This window comes from Drosophila serrata, unplaced genomic scaffold (assembly GCF_035046125.1).
Source record: "Drosophila serrata isolate PLE 108 unplaced genomic scaffold, ASM3504612v1 contig_264, whole genome shotgun sequence".
NCBI lineage: Eukaryota > Metazoa > Arthropoda > Insecta > Diptera > Drosophilidae > Drosophila > Drosophila serrata.
The window spans coordinates 44,509-63,819 of NW_028257162.1; the positions used below are offsets into that span (position 1 = coordinate 44,509).

Genomic DNA, 19,311 nt, shown 5'->3' on the forward strand with positions numbered 1-19,311 from the left:
ATGTCGGACTAAAACGTGTCGATTTATGTTCGGAGAGATGTCCCAAGAAATTATGGCTGATGATGTAATGAAACATTTACATGTTTATGCAAGTATAATCAATCACTTAAAACTGTAAAATCATTGCTTTAAAAGCAGCTTACATTTATTTAACATCGCTTTTCTATAAAAAGCTTGCATACTTCCAATGTTCTATTAATGTATTAATTTCATTTCGTTTATACGTAGTTTTCAAGCAGTTAGCTGCTTGCCTAATAGTACAGCTTTAACAGTAATATACTGCTATTCTGCATTATAGCAGATAAAGAGCTTAACATTGCATAAATATAAGCGGGTATCCAAATGTTGAACTGAAGTGTTAGTCGTTTAAGATATAAGATGCTATAAACGCCATAAACACCTAGGGTTCCTTCTTTCTACTGTTTACTGTTTTATGTCCACTGCTTGCTTTATACTTATACGGAATACATTCAAAGAGTTACATTATTTAAATGTTCCATAACTAAAGTCCGTTTTCTAAAAAAAAAACATGTCATTCTTGAAGTTAACAAGAAAATTTTCGATTTAGCTGTTATATAAATAAAAACTGTTATATAAATAAATAAAATCAGAACATAATATAAGCAACAACAGGCTGGTGCATGTATTTGCTTACAGCTTGGAAGCAGTTAACATCGGAACTGCTTGCCGTATATTAACAGGCAGTACAGTTGTAAGGCACATGAATCAAATATTTAATTGGTAAATGTCTTTATCCGTCTAATTATAAGCAATATTTTGTTTTGGCTGCCAACCCAGAGTTAACTTTTAACTATATTTATAAATATATTTATATTTATATTTATTTCAACATACTAAGTATAAACGCCATAAGCTTGGTGGTTCTAAATTTAAGTACAGTTTTGAGACTTTTAGCACTCCAACCATAATAAATCTACTGCTTGCTTTTCATTTATAGGACGTACAGTTAAGGAGTCATATGGTTAAAATATTCCACAGCTGAAAGCAGTTCTCCGAGAAAAATATGTTTTGTTTGTGGTTACGGTGAACTGCTTAAGATATAGAAATATAAGACATAAGCATCCTAAGACATAAAGCTGCGCGATAATATCAACGCCATAAAAACACATGTGTTCCTACAGTTTTGAAACAATTATATTGGTAGCGTTATAAAGTTTAATTTTTATACGTATTACTGTCAAAGATTAACATGAATTAAATATTCCAAAGCTAGATTCCGTTTTCTAAGTAAATACGGCCTGAAGGTCTTAGTTGCTCATTGCAATAAGGAATCGATATTCTTGGAGTTATTCTTGAAGTCAATAAGAAATATTTTGTTTTAGGTGCCAACGCTGTTCCAGATATAATACAATACCATTATAAACGTCAAACACTCAAGGGCTTATGCTTCCTTGCGATTTGGAAACAATAAGACCTGTTACCGTAATGTAACCACTGCTGGTCTAATATTTATTATAAGTACAGTCAAGGAGTCACACAAATTAAATGTTCCAAAGCTAGAGTCCGTTTTCTAAAAAAAATACATGTTATTCATAAAGTTTCTAAGAAATATTTGGTTTTGACTCCTAACACGGTTAGTTGTTATACCCTTGCACGGTATTATAATTTCAGTCAGAAGTTTGCAACGCAGTGAAGGAGGCACCTCCGACTATATAAAGTATATATGTTCTTGATCAGGATCAACAGCCGAGTCGATCTAGCCATGTCCGTCTGTCCGTCTGTCCGTTTCTACGCAAACTAGTCTCTCAGTTTTGAAGCTATCTGAATGAAACTTTGCAGTTAGTCTTCTATATACTCTCACTCGTATATATGTCGGAACGGGCCGGATCGGACGACTATATCATATAGCTGCCATAGGAATGATCTGAAAAGTTTTACAAAAAAAATTATAACATTTTTAGTTTTCAACAGAATTTAATCAAATTTGAGATATAGCCATTTCATATTATTCTACAATTTTGTGTAAAATTTTATGAAAATCGGACTAATATATCATATAGCTCCCATAGGAACGATCGAGAAATTAATTCAATTAAATTTATAACTTTTTTAGTTTTCAGCTGATTTTCATCAAATTTGAGGTATAGCCATTCTATATAAGTCTTAAATTTTGTGGCAAATTTCATAAAAATCTGACGACTATATCATATAGGTGCCATACAAACGATCGTTTGATGTAGAGGAAAAATGCAAATCTGTGAATGTAAAACTGCAAATACAATATGTATAGGTGAATGAAATGAAAGCTGGTATTACTTCATTGTTTTTTAACACAAATAAATATAATTTATATTGTTGGGATTCCAAGTCATAGAAGTTCTATCTGCAAGGGTATATAAACTTCGGCGTGCCGAAGTTAGCTTCCTTTCTTGTTTAGACATAAAATTAAAACATACTATAACCACCATACGCTGTATGTTAACATTTGCTTTCAGTTTGGAAGCATTTCGCATGGTTCCATATAAAGGCACAGCTTGCTTAACAATATGCTGTGCTAAACGCCTTTATCCAAGTATCCGTCTGTATTGTAGTTTATAAAAATTGTTTTGCTTAAAATTAAAATCGCACCATGCATTCTAGTTACAACAAATATTTTACTTTCTTACAGTTTAGTAGAAAAAATCTTTTTAGGGTTTATGTATTAGGCTGTTCTTTATGAAAGCACGAATACATTTTACTATCTGTCAAATTTTGTAACCCGCTTAACAATAAGAACAAAAAAAAAAAACCTCATTATTTATTATAATTTGTATACCCCCGACTTTAGTCAGAAGCTTAAAAAGCACTGAAGTTTTGGAGCTACATGTCTTTGCTATGGCAGCTTATAAAATTAAAATTAGTATACATTTTAAACCGAAATTCCAAAATCGTACAAAATAGCCATGTCGTAAATCATATACATACACTGCGTTTCACTTGAATAGCACACTTTACATACTGAATTTCAAATCTCGAAATCTTTTAAGCAAAAAGAAAACTCGTTGATGTTTTTGTTTCTATTTATAGAGTAATCAATTTTAATTATAAGAAAAGTAACAAAACTTAAATTAAATTAACAATTAATAAAGGTTAACAAAAAAACTGAAAAACTTCAAAAATACCACAAAAATTTTGTTTCACATGAATAGCACTTTTTTTTTTAAAAGTATATTTAATGAACTTAAGTATTAGGAAATGTGTTTTTATTCAATAGTAAGTATTAATGTAAATATATATGTTAATTTAATAATGGGTCGAGCCCCCTTATTCAATATAACCTCGTAGATCCTGTTGGGCAGCGAATCATATAGACTTTTAATGTAGTCTAGGGATATTGTAGCCCAGGCCCTCTGAATGGCGTCAATTAGTTCGTCTTTTGTTGAAAATTGTTTACCAGACTTATAAACCTTTCTGACCAGCCATCCCCAAACATTTTCAATTATATTCATATCCGGCGAGTATGGTGGCCAGTTCAGAGTTTCAACATTTTTATCTTTTAAAAAAGATTTTACAACACGTGCGGTATGTATTGGGGCATTGTCGTGCTGGAATGTCCACGGCAAATGATTGAAAAAATTTTCCAATGGTGGAAAACCTTTTTCGAGGACGTTTAGATACGCTTTTGCGTTGTCATGTTTGAGGATAAGAATTAGAGTTCACAAGTCCCATAGTAAGATATGGCTCCCCAAACCATAACTCCGCCTACTCGACTGTGTAAACGCTCCAATTGATGCGTCTCTTTCCTCAGATCATGAAAATAATAATTATAGCCATCTGGCCCCTCCAAATTGAACTTTTTTTCATCAGAAAAAACTACGCGCCTCCACTCGTTACACCATGACATATTGACCCGGCAAAAGGTCAACTGTGCTTCCTTTCGTTTGGGGTTAACCGGTGGTTTTTTTTAAGTTTCAAGCGTTTAAGATGTTTAGCTTTGGAAATAACTCGCCAAACAGTAGTTTTGCTCGCGTCAACACCTGCTTTTGCCCTTATTTTGCTCACAGAGCCATGAGAATGTGAGGCTTCCCGCAGAATTGCAAGCTTATCTGTGTCGCTAAGGAGACTATTTTGGCGACCTTTCATATTTTTTCTATAGTTTTGCTTGTTCTTTATAAAATTGTGTACGACTTTTCTGCTTCTTCCAATTTTTTTTGCTATATTAGCCACAGAAAGGTCACAATCAATATAGCTTTGTATTTGGATCTGTTCCTTGTGACTTAGTACGTTCCACGACCCATAATTCCACAAAATGATTAAACTATGTTTGAAATTCACAAATTAATCAAAAAACTTTCATGAATCAATCTTCTTGGCTGCTGAAATGACACTAAATCTAAAATGTGCTATTCATGTGAAACAAAATTTTTGTGGTATTTTTGAAGTTTTTCAGTTTTTTTGTTAACCTTTATTAATTGTTAATTTAATTTAAGTTTTGTTACTTTTCTAATAATTAAAATTGATTACTCTATAAATAGAAACAAAAACATCAACGAGTTTTCTTTTTGTTTAAAAGATTTTCGAGATTTGAAATTCAGTATGTAAAGTGTGCTATTCAAGTGAAACGCAGTGTATGTTGAAAACTGACAAAGTTATGAATTTGTATACCCTTGCAGGGTATTATAATTTCAGTCAGAAGTTTGAAGTGAAGGAGGCAGCTCCGACTATATAAAGTATATATATGTATATTCTTGATCAAGATCAACAGCCAAGTCAATCTAGCCATGTCCCTCTGCCCGTCTGTCCATCTGTCCGTTTCTACGCAAACTGGTCTCTCAATTTTGAAGTTATCTGAATGAAACTTTGTAGTTAGTCTTCTATATAATCTCACTCGTATATATGTCGGAACGGGCCAGATCGGACGACTATATCATATAGCTGCCATAGGAATGATCGGAAAATTTTTACAAAAAAAATTATAACATTTTCAGTTTTCAACAGAATTTAATCAAATTTAAGATATAGCCATTTCATATTATTCTACAATTTTGTGTACAATTTTATTAAAAATCGGACAACTATATCATATAGCTCCCATAGGAACAGTCGAGAAATTATTACAATTAATAATTATAACGTTTCCAGTCTTCAGCAGATTTGCATTAAATTTAAGATATAGCCATTTTATATCAGTCTTAACGTTTGTGTCAAATTTTTGGACGACTATATCAAATAGGTGCCATACAAACAATCGGTAGATGTGGGGTAAAAATACAAATCTGTGAATGTGAAACTGCAAATATAATATGTATAGGTGAATGAAATGAAAGCAGGTATTACTTCATTGTTTTTTAACATAAATATATATAATTTATATTGTATGAATTTAGTCATCGAAGTTCTATCTGCAAGGATATAAACTTCGGCATGCCGAAGTTAGCTTCCTTTCTTGTTTTTTCTTAAGATTTTCTGATCTATGTGATAATCGTACGATCTGGTCTGTTCCGACTTATTTATTAGTGAGAGAATATATGAATGTAGAAGAGTATTTGCAAAGCTTAATTTGGAAAGCTTCAAAACTGAGAGTAGTTTGCGTAGAAAAAGACAGACGGACATGGATAGATCGTGTCTGCTGGTAATGCAGATCATTAATAAAAATGCTTTATAGGTTCAGATGTGCCTCCTGCCTTTCGAACCTAATACTATACTTACAATACCAAGGGTATAAAGGTAAGAATTTTGCCGTTCTTCAACTTATTTTCTTCTTCTTGGTAACATATAAATTTTTTATTATTTCAGAACTTTGGTTTTATTTTATGAAAATTGAGGTACCGACCATTTGAATAATCGATCAATTTATATAAAAAGAAGGAAAATCAGAAAAGGCTCCCTATTTAAGGCGCCTTTTCATTTGAATAGTGTAATAAACAATGCAGTAAACAATTTTAAGTTATTGGGCTGGAGGGCTCTTAAACTAAAATTACTATAATATTACAATAGTTATGAAATTTGTGTATCATTCGCAAATTGAGTCCGTTATAAAAAGCCGTGAACTTATTAAACTCCTCTAATAAATGAAAGCCAAGAGATATATGTAATTACTGTAATTACAACAAATGTGAGCATAGAAATTGTAGGAGGTAAAGCTAAAAGTAAAAAATCCATGATAAACTTACCCAATTTTTCGCCACAGAAAACAAAGTTAGGGGACTGAACCAACACTAAAGTCCATCCTAACAGCACCACTCCCAGCTGAAGAGGGCGGGGTGTAAGAGCAATGTCGCCTTCTTTTCGGATACGTCTCCATCACAAAATCAAGGTTTCTGATAAAGAGATCGGCTCCGTAGAGCCTTGTATTGTTCAGCCTCCTGGCTGGTTGCGATCTTGGCTGTGCTCTTCGGCTCGTGTACCTGTACTTGTTATTGGATACAGTTGTGATAAAGAACGCGTTTATTGGTTACTGCAACTGTCAGTATTCACAGCGACCTAGACTGCGTAGTTAAACAACTCTTATAAGATTCTAAGAACAGAATGCTGTGATGCCGATATATACATATTTAAAGGAAGGTATGTGGAACCTGTAATAAGAAACAATTATTTATTATTTTTTTTCTTGGGACTCAGTGGACCAATTAATTAGTACGGTATGTATTTTCATTTAAAAATTAATAATTTTAAATAATTAATGTGGTTTCAATTCAAACTTAATTAAAAGAAAAGGATTTTCGCAGCTGGAGTTGTCAGGTTGCAGTAGCGACATTTGGCTCATATTTATTAAACCTATAAAAACGCATTCTACATTTTAAAAGGCAAAAAGTAAATCAAATACCAATAATAACAAGAAAGTACGCATAAAAAGTATATTAAAATGGTTAAAAATTTTTTTTAGAACACAGAATAATTCGTCATTAATTCAAGCCAATACATACGAACATATATTATGATTTCGGTCAGAAGTTTGCAACGCAATGAATAAATAAAAAAAATATATACATAAAGTATAATATTTTTTATCCGCTTGGTAAGGCGTGTCTGCATACGTAAACGGGTGTCTCACAACTTCAGAATAATTTGCACATCCCACCTTGTAGTTGTTATTCTTTTTGTTGGCGACCAATTAAAATGTTGTTTATCTTATATATTGATCTATGCAAAAGCAAGCCGAAAAGGAGTGCGAAAGATAACGGTCTAGAGAACAATGCTAAAAGCAAAAGAAAGTATGTCTCTTTATTTTGGATATACATAAGTTAAAAAATTCAATACCAGCCAATATAAAGCCTTCATCGAATACTATTGAATACTAATATTGAATGGAATTAAATTTAAGGTGAAATCAATTTATGTGTAAATTCGAAATTTCACATGCATCTATTGTTTTACTTCTAGCATTGTCCTATGCACTGTTATCTTTACTTTTCCTTTTCGGTTTGATATCCGAAAAAGTAAATTTTAGGAAAATAGGTCAATAACAACTTAAAGAAGTTTGAATGTGCAAATAGGACGTTGTGCAAATACTTTTGACTACCATTGTATATAAAGGAAATTTTGCAGATAGAATATATTTTTTGTCGGAACAGACCTGGTCGGACCACCATATTCACCGTCGCAAAACCGATCAAAAAATTGTTTACAATAAATTATACTCTTCTTGTTATACCCTTGAAGGGTATTATAATTTCAGTCAGAAGTTTGCAACGCAGTGAAGGAGTCACCTCCGACCATATAAAGAATATACAAAGATAGTCAAAAGTATTTACACTTCGGCCATTTTCAGAGCCAAATTTCTTTTAGTTGTTATTCTTTTTGTTGTTGACCGTTTTCCCTGAAAGTTTTCAATTGGTTGGAATTGAGTTTATTAAGCTATATCCAAAATAAATTGACATATTTTCTTTTGCTTTTAATATTGTCCTATGAACCGTTATCTTTTGCTTTCGTTTTCTGCTTGTTTCTAAATAGATCAATTTATGCAATAAAAAAAATTTCATGGAAATCGGTCAACAAAAACAAGAATAATAACAAAAATAAGTTTGGCGGTGAAAATAATTGTGAAATTGTGTAAATACTTTTGACTACCCCTGTATATCTTGATCAGCAGCAACAGCCGACGTTGATCTAGCCATGCCCGTCTGTCCGTTTCTACGCAAACTAGTCTCTTAGTTTTGAAGCTATCTTAACGAAACTTTGCAGTTAGTCTTTTATATTTTCTTACTCATATACATACATATATGTCGGAACGGGCCAGATCGGACGACTATATTATATACGTTCCATAGAAACGATCGAGAAATTAGTAGAATTAAAAATTATAACTTCAGTTTTCAACCGATTATTATCAAATTTGAGATATAGCCATTTTATATTTTTCTAAAATTTTGAGAAAAATTTTATAAAAATCGGACGAATATATTATTTAGTTGCATTACAAACGATCGTTTGTTAGATATAGAGGAAAATGCAAAACTGTGAATATAAAACTGTAAATATAATATGTATAGGTTAAAGAAATGAAACCAGGCATTACTTCATTGTTTTTTTAACATAAGTATATATATAATTCATATTGTATTAGTTCCTAGTCATCGAACATCTATCTGCAAGGATATATAAACTTCGGCGTAGCGAAGTTAGATTCCATTCTTGTTTTTTAACATAATACCATCTACTCAGAAATATGGCAACTTTTAACTATTTCTGAATTACATGATTTTCCCAAAAGCAACATTACCTTTGACATTGATTTTCGTTTTACATCTAATACCAGTTTACGAGAGTTTTTGTTATAACATACACATGAAGGTTCTTAAAAAAAATTAAAGATTTTGAAAAAAACCAACCCGATTCATTCTGATTAACAAATAAAATTGGGATTAATTCTAGTTTTTTGTGGCTTTATGTACCCTTGCAGGTTTGACAGGTAGTGAAGTAGACATTTCCGACCCTTTATTGTACTGACATATGTATATACCCAAGCCAAGTCCGACTGTCCGTTTCCACGCAAACTAATCCCTCAGTTTTTAAGCCACATGTCGGGCCGGATCGGACTTTATAATATATATGGCTGCCATAAGAACGGGTTCGGCAATATTTTCGAAAAAATATTTTAAAATTTTCTGAAATAATATTATGAAAATTTGACAAATATATCATACTAGCAGCCCGTCCCGGCTTCGCACGGCATTAAACATTACATTTAGATTTGTCAATTTTAACACATTCATAATAATAATAATAATATGACACATATTCATCCTTTATTAATTTTTTTTTTTCAATTATTGAGGTCATAACCCTAAAAGAAAATACATTTATTTTGTTAGAGCTTCTCTGTAAACAATATTTGATGTTTTATTTTGTGGCAGCAAAATAAATTGATTTTCATTGGCTCCGACTCGCGATAGACCAACATACAGTTGACCATGATTAAAACATTTCTTTCGCAGATCAATCCATACTAATTCGAAGGTTTTGCCTTGTGACTTGTTAATTGTTAATGCGAAAGATGTTTTTACCGGAAATTGAAGCCGTTTAAATGGGACTGTCATATCATTTTGGATCATCGGTATCCTCGGTATATGAGCTAGTTGACCACCTGCTGGGCATATTATTGTTAAGAGGGCACTTCTGAATACATCAAGGTTCTGGCAAAATCATCTTCCTGGCATAAGGTGAAGAAGGCAGTCAGAGTTGTCGCTGGCGGATTCAGGACTCTTTCTTGCACATTTCTTTCTGTGAAATAGACACGTTGACCATTCTCCTAATGGACTACCAAGTGAACTTAAGCTGGATAGCGTTCATGAATGTGGAATGAAAAAATTCTCCATGCTGCCTCGTTACTGCTTATGTATCTTCCAGCCTGGTATTGAGATATTTCATCGACAACTCGTACTGCATTGTTGTCACCATTTTCTGCCTGAACACCAAAAACTGCCATATCGCTGCCTTTATTCACGTACTTGCAGATATATTTAATCGATTTCACGGAATTGCAATATTGATGTGCGCTTTGTATGATTTTGACAATAGTGTTGAGTATGGAACCACCCAACGATTGTCTACCTCAATATCACCAATTCTCATGTTTAAATTTGCCGAAGTCCCTCCATCTTCAGTTGACCGTCTCCTATACATAGGATATCCATCGTCCCCTGTTACGGTGTTTGCTGTAAATGCTCGAGGATATCGCTTGGAACACTTCCCGCCTACCATTCATGGTGAACATGGGTTGAGGGTACCACATGGGCCATGGATCATGTTCTTGATGACAACTTCATGCAAATCCGTATCAACCTCGGCCCATGGAATCTCAGCGCATATAACATCGTCGATTTCGTCTGGAGTAATTTTATCATGCAGCCAAATCAGTATGTGCGCATCCGGCAATCCTCTCTTCTGCCATTCTACTGAATACATCCAGCACCGCACAGATCCAAAAACTCCATGTTTCACAATAAAATCCATCAGTGACTTGAGCTTTTGTCTGAAAACACGGGCTGTGATGTCATGCCTATCCCTATACGATTGTCCTGGAAATAACAGCTGTATATCTCGTCCCAAGCTGGATTGCATTTGAAGGTGATAAATAAGTCTGGACGGCCGTAGCAACGAACATATGCCATGGCATCTTGAGCATATTCATGCATTTGGCGTGGACTACCTATGTATGAGGATGGCAAAATCGTGAGCTTTCCAACGTTGGTTGTATTACGGTCATTCATCACAGCATCCCGCAAATGGATATATTCCTCGGACCGAAGTTTCGTCTGATTCAATCGAAGGAGCCTGACAGTATATGCAGACCTGATGCATCCGGCCAATAACGACATTCGATTCGAGCTGTAATCAATAGTTGGATTATATCTGATCTTCTGCAAGCTGTAAACGCGCTTCAGCTACCCTTGCCCTGTCGCGTTCATTATTTTGAGAGTGAATCAAATCGATTGCTGCAGAACGCGACTGTCTAACTTTTAATCGTTTTCTCTCAAGCCTATCTGCCCGTCTTTCTGCTGATTCTTCATAGTGCATCTGCATTGCTCTCAGCCGCTCAGTCTCTCGGATGGAGGCCCGTTCTTCGTCAGTCATATTCGTAATCTTACGTCTTTTTGCTTCTGTATTACGCTTACGACGACCCAAACTCTACTTCTTGGGTGGCAGGACTTCGTTTCTTACTGAACCTGAACAAAAAAATAAAATTTTTATCTCCAATTCCTTATTTCAATATGTTTTGAATGTTTGACAGGAAATGCTTTGGCTGCCTGTAGAGGGCGGTAGATGTAAGGTAGTTTTTTGGTTTTTTTTTTAACACCTTTGATTACGTTATCTTAATTTTAGTAAGGATGCCTATTTTTTTTTTAAAATGAAATATAGCCTATAACACTCAGGAATGATGTAGCTTTCCAACAGTGAAAGAATTTTTCAAATCTGCCAAGTACTTTCGGAGCCTATTCAATACATACAAACAAACTTACATTACCTCTTTATATAATAGTATAGATAGCTGCCATAGAAAAGATCGTTAAATGTATATTTTCGTCTACTTCAACTTCCAACTTCAAAACATAAAATTAAAACCGAAATTTTATAATAATATTAAATATCTCTTTAATGAAAGTATGTTGCAAACTAACAGCTAATAAACTAAAAAATATATATGATATAGTAGTTAGATTTTCATTATATTTAAAACGAAATTCCAGAATACTACAAAATGGCTTTTCTTACAGTTATCCAATTGTTCCTATAGCAGCTACTTATGTATATAATATAGACGTCCGATTCGGCCCGTTCCAGACTTATATACGAGTGACAGTATATAGAAGACTAATTACAAAGAAGAAAGCTTCAAAACTGAGACACTAGACGCACATGGCTATATGAACTCAACAAGTATATCAAGAATATAAGAGAACTTCGATGACTAGGAATTAATACAATATAAATTATATATATTTATGTTAAACAACAATGAAGTAATACCTGCTTTAATTTTATTCACATATACATACAGATAATATTTACAGTTTTGAATTCACAGATTTGCATTTTTTCCTCTATATCTAAGGATCGTTCCTATGGGATAGTAGATTGATTTTCATAAACTATTACACAAAATTGTAAAGTAATATAAAATGGCTATATCTCAAATTTGATTAAATTTTGTTGAAAGCTTAATATGTTATAATAATTTTTGTAAAAATTTTCCGATCATTCCTATGGTAGCTTTATGATACAGTCGTTCAAACCGACCAGTTCCGACATATGTATATACGAGTGAGAGTATATAGAAGACTAACTAAAAAGTTTCATTCAGGTAGCTTTAAAACTGAGAGACTAGTTTACGTAAAAACGGACAGACGGATAGACGGACATGGCTAGATCGGATCGGCTGTTGATCCTGATCAAGAGTATATGTACTTTATATGGTCGGAGGTGACTCCTTCACTGTGTTGCAAACTTGGGTATAAAAAACTTCCAAAGAACCGCCATTATGTTATTTTAATTTAAAATCAATTAAATTTGTATGTCTCTTCTTTCAAGCCGTACTGTAGTTCTGCTCATTAATCAATTTTTTTGATAAATTTATCATCATAAAACTGATTTTGCATTACAAATAATTGATATTCTGAAAAGATTTCGATAACGCATACTACCATGAGATATGTTCTTTGGTAGAGAAAAGTTAGTAGAGTTTCTTTAAGTCTTGATTTTGAAATGTCCTTAGTAAAAAACTACAGTTACATTTTTTTCCCATGCTAATTTTAATGAAGTGTACATTAATTAGGGTTTTCTAGATAATCAATAACGAAACTCGCATGTATCATCTATGAATGTGAATTTGGAAGCTCTTAAATGTTTTCTTAAACCATTTGACATTTTATATATAACATCCAATCAATAATTTTGGTAAAATTTTCAGAATATAATTGTGGACAGCCACCTAAAACAAAAGATTTCATAATATTTCAAGCTTTTTGCTTATTTTCGGTTTTATTATCAAAAAGAAAGAATTATTTATTATGTGACTATTATTATATTATATAATTGTTTCATTTAAGCAATATCTTTTGTATATGATATAGCTTATAGTTATCAAAATTATAACTTTTTCAGTCTTCAACAGATTTTTATCAAATTTGAGATATGTACATATATCGATAGTTCCTATGACAGATATGTGATATTGTTGACCGATTTTCAAATCCGAATCTGTGAAATCATACACAAATTGTCATATCTTACTGTGAAAGCTTTATGAAATAGTCCGTTTTTTTTTTTCATAAAATTAAAACCAAACTCCAAAATAAATAAAAAAAAAATATTCTTTAAATTATCAGAGTAGTCGGAATTTTGTTAATTAAATGCGATTTTATTTTATTTATTTCCCGATTTTTTCCAATGGAAGTTATCTGATATAGTATTCCGGTCTCACCCCATCCGAGATATGACTAGTATCGGCAAAGTTTTAAACCGATAGCTCCAAAACTAAGAGACTTGAAACTTATAAAAATACATGTATATTTACATACATATGTATGTATATTTGATAAAAAATACTTCGTCACTCGTTGCAAACTTCTGAATAAAATAACATACATACATATGTACATAAACATATGTTTGTACATGTGTCTAAAAGTCAATTAGCATGTGTATATAAATTACCGTAAAAATCTGTAGTGTAATTAATATCCAGTTTTTTTTTTTAGGTCCAGTGAATGTTAAAAATAAGAAACTTATCACTAACCACATTCAGGGATATTCAGGATATAATTTTTGCATAAAATCATTTATATGTATTTCGTGGCACTTCGTATTTTGAAAGAACCTTATAGGTTGTGTTGCTTTTTAGTTAACAGCACTCTGGTTTTTTTAGAACTGCGAAATAACTGTTGTTTTATTGTTAAGCACGATATATTTTCATTTTGTATACAAGTATATAAGTTGATTCCAAATTTCATTGATAACTTTTTCCGAGAACTCAAACTTTTTGGTCAAGTTTACCAAATTACTCAATAATTCAAATCGCATTTTCATGGAAATGCGTTTTGTTTTCATATTTTTCCAACTACTTTCACCACTTTTATAATATTTCTATTTTGGAAATAAGTCGGTGAAATTGCTAGCGACCGGCCTAATGGTCATTCAGACTAATGCCAGCCAATGGCTCCACACCCGAGATAGTATATCGGTATTATTTCCTGCGAGAACTGTTTCGATTATTCTATGTCACGGCGAAAATGTCCGACAGATCTGGTAGGTTAGCAGTTCCGTAGGTTTTCAGACTGATTGAGCGTAAGATGCTGGACTGACTAAACACATTCCTGCGTCGGGTTTCAGACGTCAAGAGCCGAGTGGATGATTTCCGAGCGATGGAGAGATGCTGAACCGATGTTGTGGCTTTTAAGAGAACCAAGGATAAAAGCTTTTAGAGCTTGATGAAAAAGTAGTGTCATACCGCTCTAACAGCTCACAGGGTAGTTCAAGCTGAAAGAGCGGCTCAGCTCTATTTGCGCTTTAACAGCAAGCTTCAATGTCAGGGCTTTCTGCGAAGCAGCATCTGCAACGTTTTTGCAGAAAATGGTACATAGTTATTCCGTCTTAAACCATCGCTCTGAGGATACCCAAATTAAAAATTCCTTAACACACAAAAAACTTGTTTACATTAAATAACATAGGGGTCAATGTGATGTAATGTCGTATTAAAGCCAAGCATATTATCTACAAGACAGTTGACAATTAAGTAAAAGTCATTTCAATGTGATATGTTAGGTAAAAGGGTGGGTATGCATCCAAATGCAATATCGGATTAATCTATCCATACACAAACATAAATTCAAGATTTCTTAATTTTCTTAAAAAAAATATATATTTTATTTTAATAAATTTTTTTTCCTAAATTATTATACCTTATTTGTATATCTGTCAACTTGTTATATTCGCTGCTTATTGTAATAATGACTTTTCTGGCAGTGGCTATTAAACTGTGGAGCAATTGCATCTCAATCATTTAAAAATATTTATTATAATTGTTACATACGTTTGTATGTACATATGTACATATATTCTGCCTGTCCGTCCGTTCATTCTCTGCGAACTACAGATATTTTATTAATTTTGTAGATAGTCTTATTTATATTGCTGGTAGTGTACAAATCTGAATGGACAACTACATACATAATAAATGAATAAATTTGTTCTTGTATGTACCTATTTATGTATTACTATTTAATACGCATTTGTTTAATCAATGTACACACCATTTTTAATATTTTTAAAATTATAGTTGAAATTTTAATTTACTCTTGTGTTCCTTTTTTTAATCCTCATATATTTATGTATGTATATATGAAACAGTGGTCTGACCCACGCCCCGAATCATATAAGTACATACATACATATGTATGTATACCCTGCAGTACCTGTCATCAACAATTCATCAACGTTTCATCAACAGTCAAGGGGGTGCTGTTGATTTTTCATCGATGACAGGCCATACAAACCGTTGATTTACTTAACATGGGCATGACCTAGGCTGTCATCAATAAAAATTCATCAACAATAAATCGATGATCCATCAACAATTCATCGATGTTTCATCAACAAATTTCTCAACGGCCGGGCTATGGTACTGCCGTCTAGACTGCCGCCGTAACTGTATCGTGGGCAGAGCGTCGTAGTAGAAGTCGCAGTCGGCAAAGGGTCGACTCGGTAGAAGTCGCAGTCGGCAGAGCGTCGCCTCGGTAGAAGTCGCAGTCGGCGGTTGATGACATGTTGATGACAGTGGCCTATTGATGACACGCGGTACTGCAGGGTTGTGTTTACTCATACAAGCAAGCACATAATAATTTTTAGATTTCTACGCTCTCACCTTTGTGAGAGCAGGTAGAGGGCCATTGCCGTTCGAATCAAAATTTTAAGGCATCTTATAGATTCTAATGTCTTTGATTTACCCTCTCCGTACCGTACTATTCCGTGCTTAATCAATAGGCGTAGGCATGGTAGAATTATACAAGGTAGTATCGTCGGCAAAAGCACTCCCCTATTCATTACTCACAACAAGTGCGAGTGAGAGGAGTCTGCGAAGTAAGTGCGAGTGAAACGACAAAAGAGCTTTTAGTTTAACCCTTAGATAGTCCATGGGAGTTATATTGTTCATATATAGTAAAAAGAGTTGAATTTGAATTTGTTTGTTTTGAATTTGAAATTAATCGTTATTTTTGTTTTTGTATACCTATTTTTTTGTTTAAATTCTTAATTTTAAAATATATGCGAATCTCAAAGAAAGATTTTTTTATATCTAAATTAATGTTTATATTCTGAGCACCTATTTCTCCTTAACGTTTTTTGTAGTACTAAAATAATCAGAAACTATATCTAAAAAAACAATTTCCAGCTCCTTAATTTCCTCCCACAATGTCCACTTGGTTAAACATTTTGGTGCTTTTATCAATTTTACTTCATGCACGTGCTTCCGACAGAAATTGCAGAACGACATCTCACACAAGGGTTAAGGCACTGACAAAAAGCCGAACAGTTAGGCAGCCGACGAGACTACCTTGTATAATTGTATCATGGGCGTAGGTATCTTTAGAGTGACCAAAATCTTCCATTGTCGTGCACAATTAGGAGGACACAATGCGGAGAGCGCTAGTTAATACGAAATTCTGATGTTAAGTTTAGTTAAATGATTTTAGAATAGAACCCGTGGTGCTTTTCTATATCACCATAATCGGCCTCGGGCCAGAACTCTTCTTTTTCGAACAGGAACTAGTGATTTGGGAGCCGTTGAAGGCAACTCCACGGGACGCACGACAGGTATCTAACACATATTATTATAAGCTAAAGTTCAGTGAGTTCTATAAATTATTTATGTACATATGTACATATGTATGTGTTGAGCTATTTTTATAGAAAGAGTTTGATAAATGAAAAAAAAACAAATTTTTGGGTAGAAAAATTAGATTGTCTGAGTAGTAAGTATCGCGGGTACGCTGCCTGCAGCGGCCGCAATTTATGTATATGTATATGTATACATATGTATGTATGTACGTATGTTCAAATATTATATACATAGAAGTCGTGGTCGGCAAAGGGTCGACTCGTTAGAAGTCGCAGTCGGCAGAGCGTCTCCTCGGTAGAAGTCGCAGTCGGCGGTTGATGACAGTGGCCTATTGATAACATGCGGTACTGCAGGGAGTAAACAAACTCACATAATGCCCAAAGATCGACACCGGCCAAAGTACTACTTTAGCTTTTGGCCGGAAGACCGTGTACAGCCGGAAAACACTGAATATTTGCATGTATTATATTTATTATTATCTATATATAGTATTTTTTACCCGCGGCCGCACTAAAGAACAATAAATATATATTTTTTTATATTTAGCCCGCATATTATTGTTAAGAGAAAACATTAACAATAATAATTTGCTAACTATTTTTCAAATGCAGATTACTATGTGTCCGCATTAACCTTTGCATCAAAACCGTAGCTGTTCCTCTTGTGGCGTTTAAAATTTTAAATAAAATAAGATAAACTCCAAGTTGTTTTAGCGTAGTGATGACGCCATATACTATATGGCATATAGGCTTGAGAACATGTTCCCAAATCACTTCCCAAATCAAGCCTTCCAAACTGTTTTCGACTTCATTTTCAATTTAAAAAAAATGATTACAGATCACCCTGTGTGTAAATATGATGTCCGCTAAGAAATACTGTCTCCCCACTGAGCTAAATCTCAGTCTTCTATCCAATAGTTGATCGAACAGCTGTGCGTTATCCAAAACACATAAACGTAAACATAAGCATAGACGGTTTAAGTGGTTTCTGCGGATTAAGTTACCAACTATTTTGGACGGTTCAACAACAGAAAAAAAAAGATCGTGGTAGATTACGTTGGCACTGTTTTAAAATAAATGATTATAAATGATCTATTAAATTAAATTCTTTAAATGATAAAACAGAGGACAAAAATTAATTAATTCCTCTAAAATTAAAACAGCAAATAAGCAATATTAAGTAGTAAAACTATTAAAAATTTATACAACAAAACGTTATTAAAAAACGGAGCAGTTGAAAACGAAATGAAAAAAATTTCGTAAAAAAGAAAACGAAGATAAAACAGGAAAGGAAGCTAACTTCGGCGCGCCGAAGTTTATATACCCTTGCAGATAGAACTTTTATGATTAGGAATCCATACAGTATAAATTATATATATTTGTGTTAAAAAACAATGAAGTAAGACCTGTTTTCATTTCATTCACCTATACATATTATATTTGCAGTTTTACATTCACAGATTTGGCACCTATGTTATATGATATAGTTGTCATGAAATTTGACACCAAATTTAAGACTAATATAAAATGGCTATATCTCAAATTTGATAAAAATCTACTGAAAACTGAAAAAGTTATAATTTTTAATTGTATTAATTTCTCGATCGTTCCTATGGGAGCTATATGATATAGTAGTCCGATTTTCATAAAATTTTACACAAAATTGAAGAGTATAATAAAATGGCTATATCTTAAATTTGATCCAATTCCATCGAAAACTGAAAATGTTAAAATTTTGTTTGTAAAAATTTTCCGATCATTCCTATGGCAGCTATATGATACGAGTGAGAGTATATAGAAGGCTAACTACAAAGTTTCATTCATATAGCTATAAAACTGAGAGACTAGTTTGCGTAGAAACGGACAGACGGACATGGCTAGATCTACTCGGCTGTTGATCGTGATCAAGAATATATATACTTTATATGGTCGGAGGTGCCTCCTTCACTGCGTTGCAAACTTCTGACTGAAATTATAATACCCTGCAAGGCTATAAAAATCCGGAGCAGGCCTGCATACATATGTAAGTTTTCATTACTAAATATTTCAAATACATTAAAAATCTTTACTGCATGTTAAAAAAAGTCAAAAACAGCTCTAGGCAGTAAGTTTTTTATGATCAACATGATTATTAAAATCGCTTATACAAACTTTGAAGCAAAAATTATTCATTTAAGTTATTAAGTACCAAAATACTGAAATGTTTTACAAAAGTTGCCTGGAGAATACAGAATTAAATATATGGCTACCACGCACACTTTGAGTAATTTCCCTGAAGTACCAGACAACGTTTCATCAACAGTCAAGGCGGTGTTGTTGATGATTCATCGATGAATGGCCATACAAATTGTTGATGAATTTAACATGAGCATTTCCTAGGCTGTAATCAACAACAATTCATTAAAAACTCATCACCAATTAATCAATGAATCATCAACAAATCATCAACGGACGGGTCATGGTACTGCCGACTACTGCCGTCTAGACTACTGTCGTAACTGTATCGTGGGCAGAGCGTCGACTCGGTAGAAGTCGCAG

At 33.3% G+C, this 19,311-nt stretch overlaps 2 protein-coding genes across 4 annotated transcripts in view; one reads left to right on the forward strand and one right to left on the reverse strand.

Moving 5' to 3' along the window:
* Positions 1 to 14,248, reverse strand: part of LOC110187844 (uncharacterized) — a 32,360-nt gene extending 18,112 nt beyond the window's left edge. The window contains exons 1-2 of one of the 2 annotated variants that reach the window (XM_020957326.2): positions 13,597 to 14,248; positions 6,114 to 6,515 (exon numbers count right to left, since the gene is read on the reverse strand). The gene's annotated coding sequence lies outside the window, so the exon portion shown is untranslated. The remainder of the gene's footprint in view (positions 1 to 6,113; positions 6,516 to 13,596) is intronic. The other variant, XM_086832992.1, reaches the window with a different exon arrangement.
* Positions 14,249 to 16,682: 2,434 nt separating this feature from the next.
* Positions 16,683 to 19,311, forward strand: part of LOC110188035 (phenoloxidase-activating factor 2) — a 95,841-nt gene continuing 93,212 nt past the window's right edge. The window contains exon 1 of one of the 2 annotated variants that reach the window (XR_015271748.1): positions 16,683 to 16,749. The gene's annotated coding sequence lies outside the window, so the exon portion shown is untranslated. The remainder of the gene's footprint in view (positions 16,750 to 19,311) is intronic. The other variant, XM_086833000.1, reaches the window with a different exon arrangement.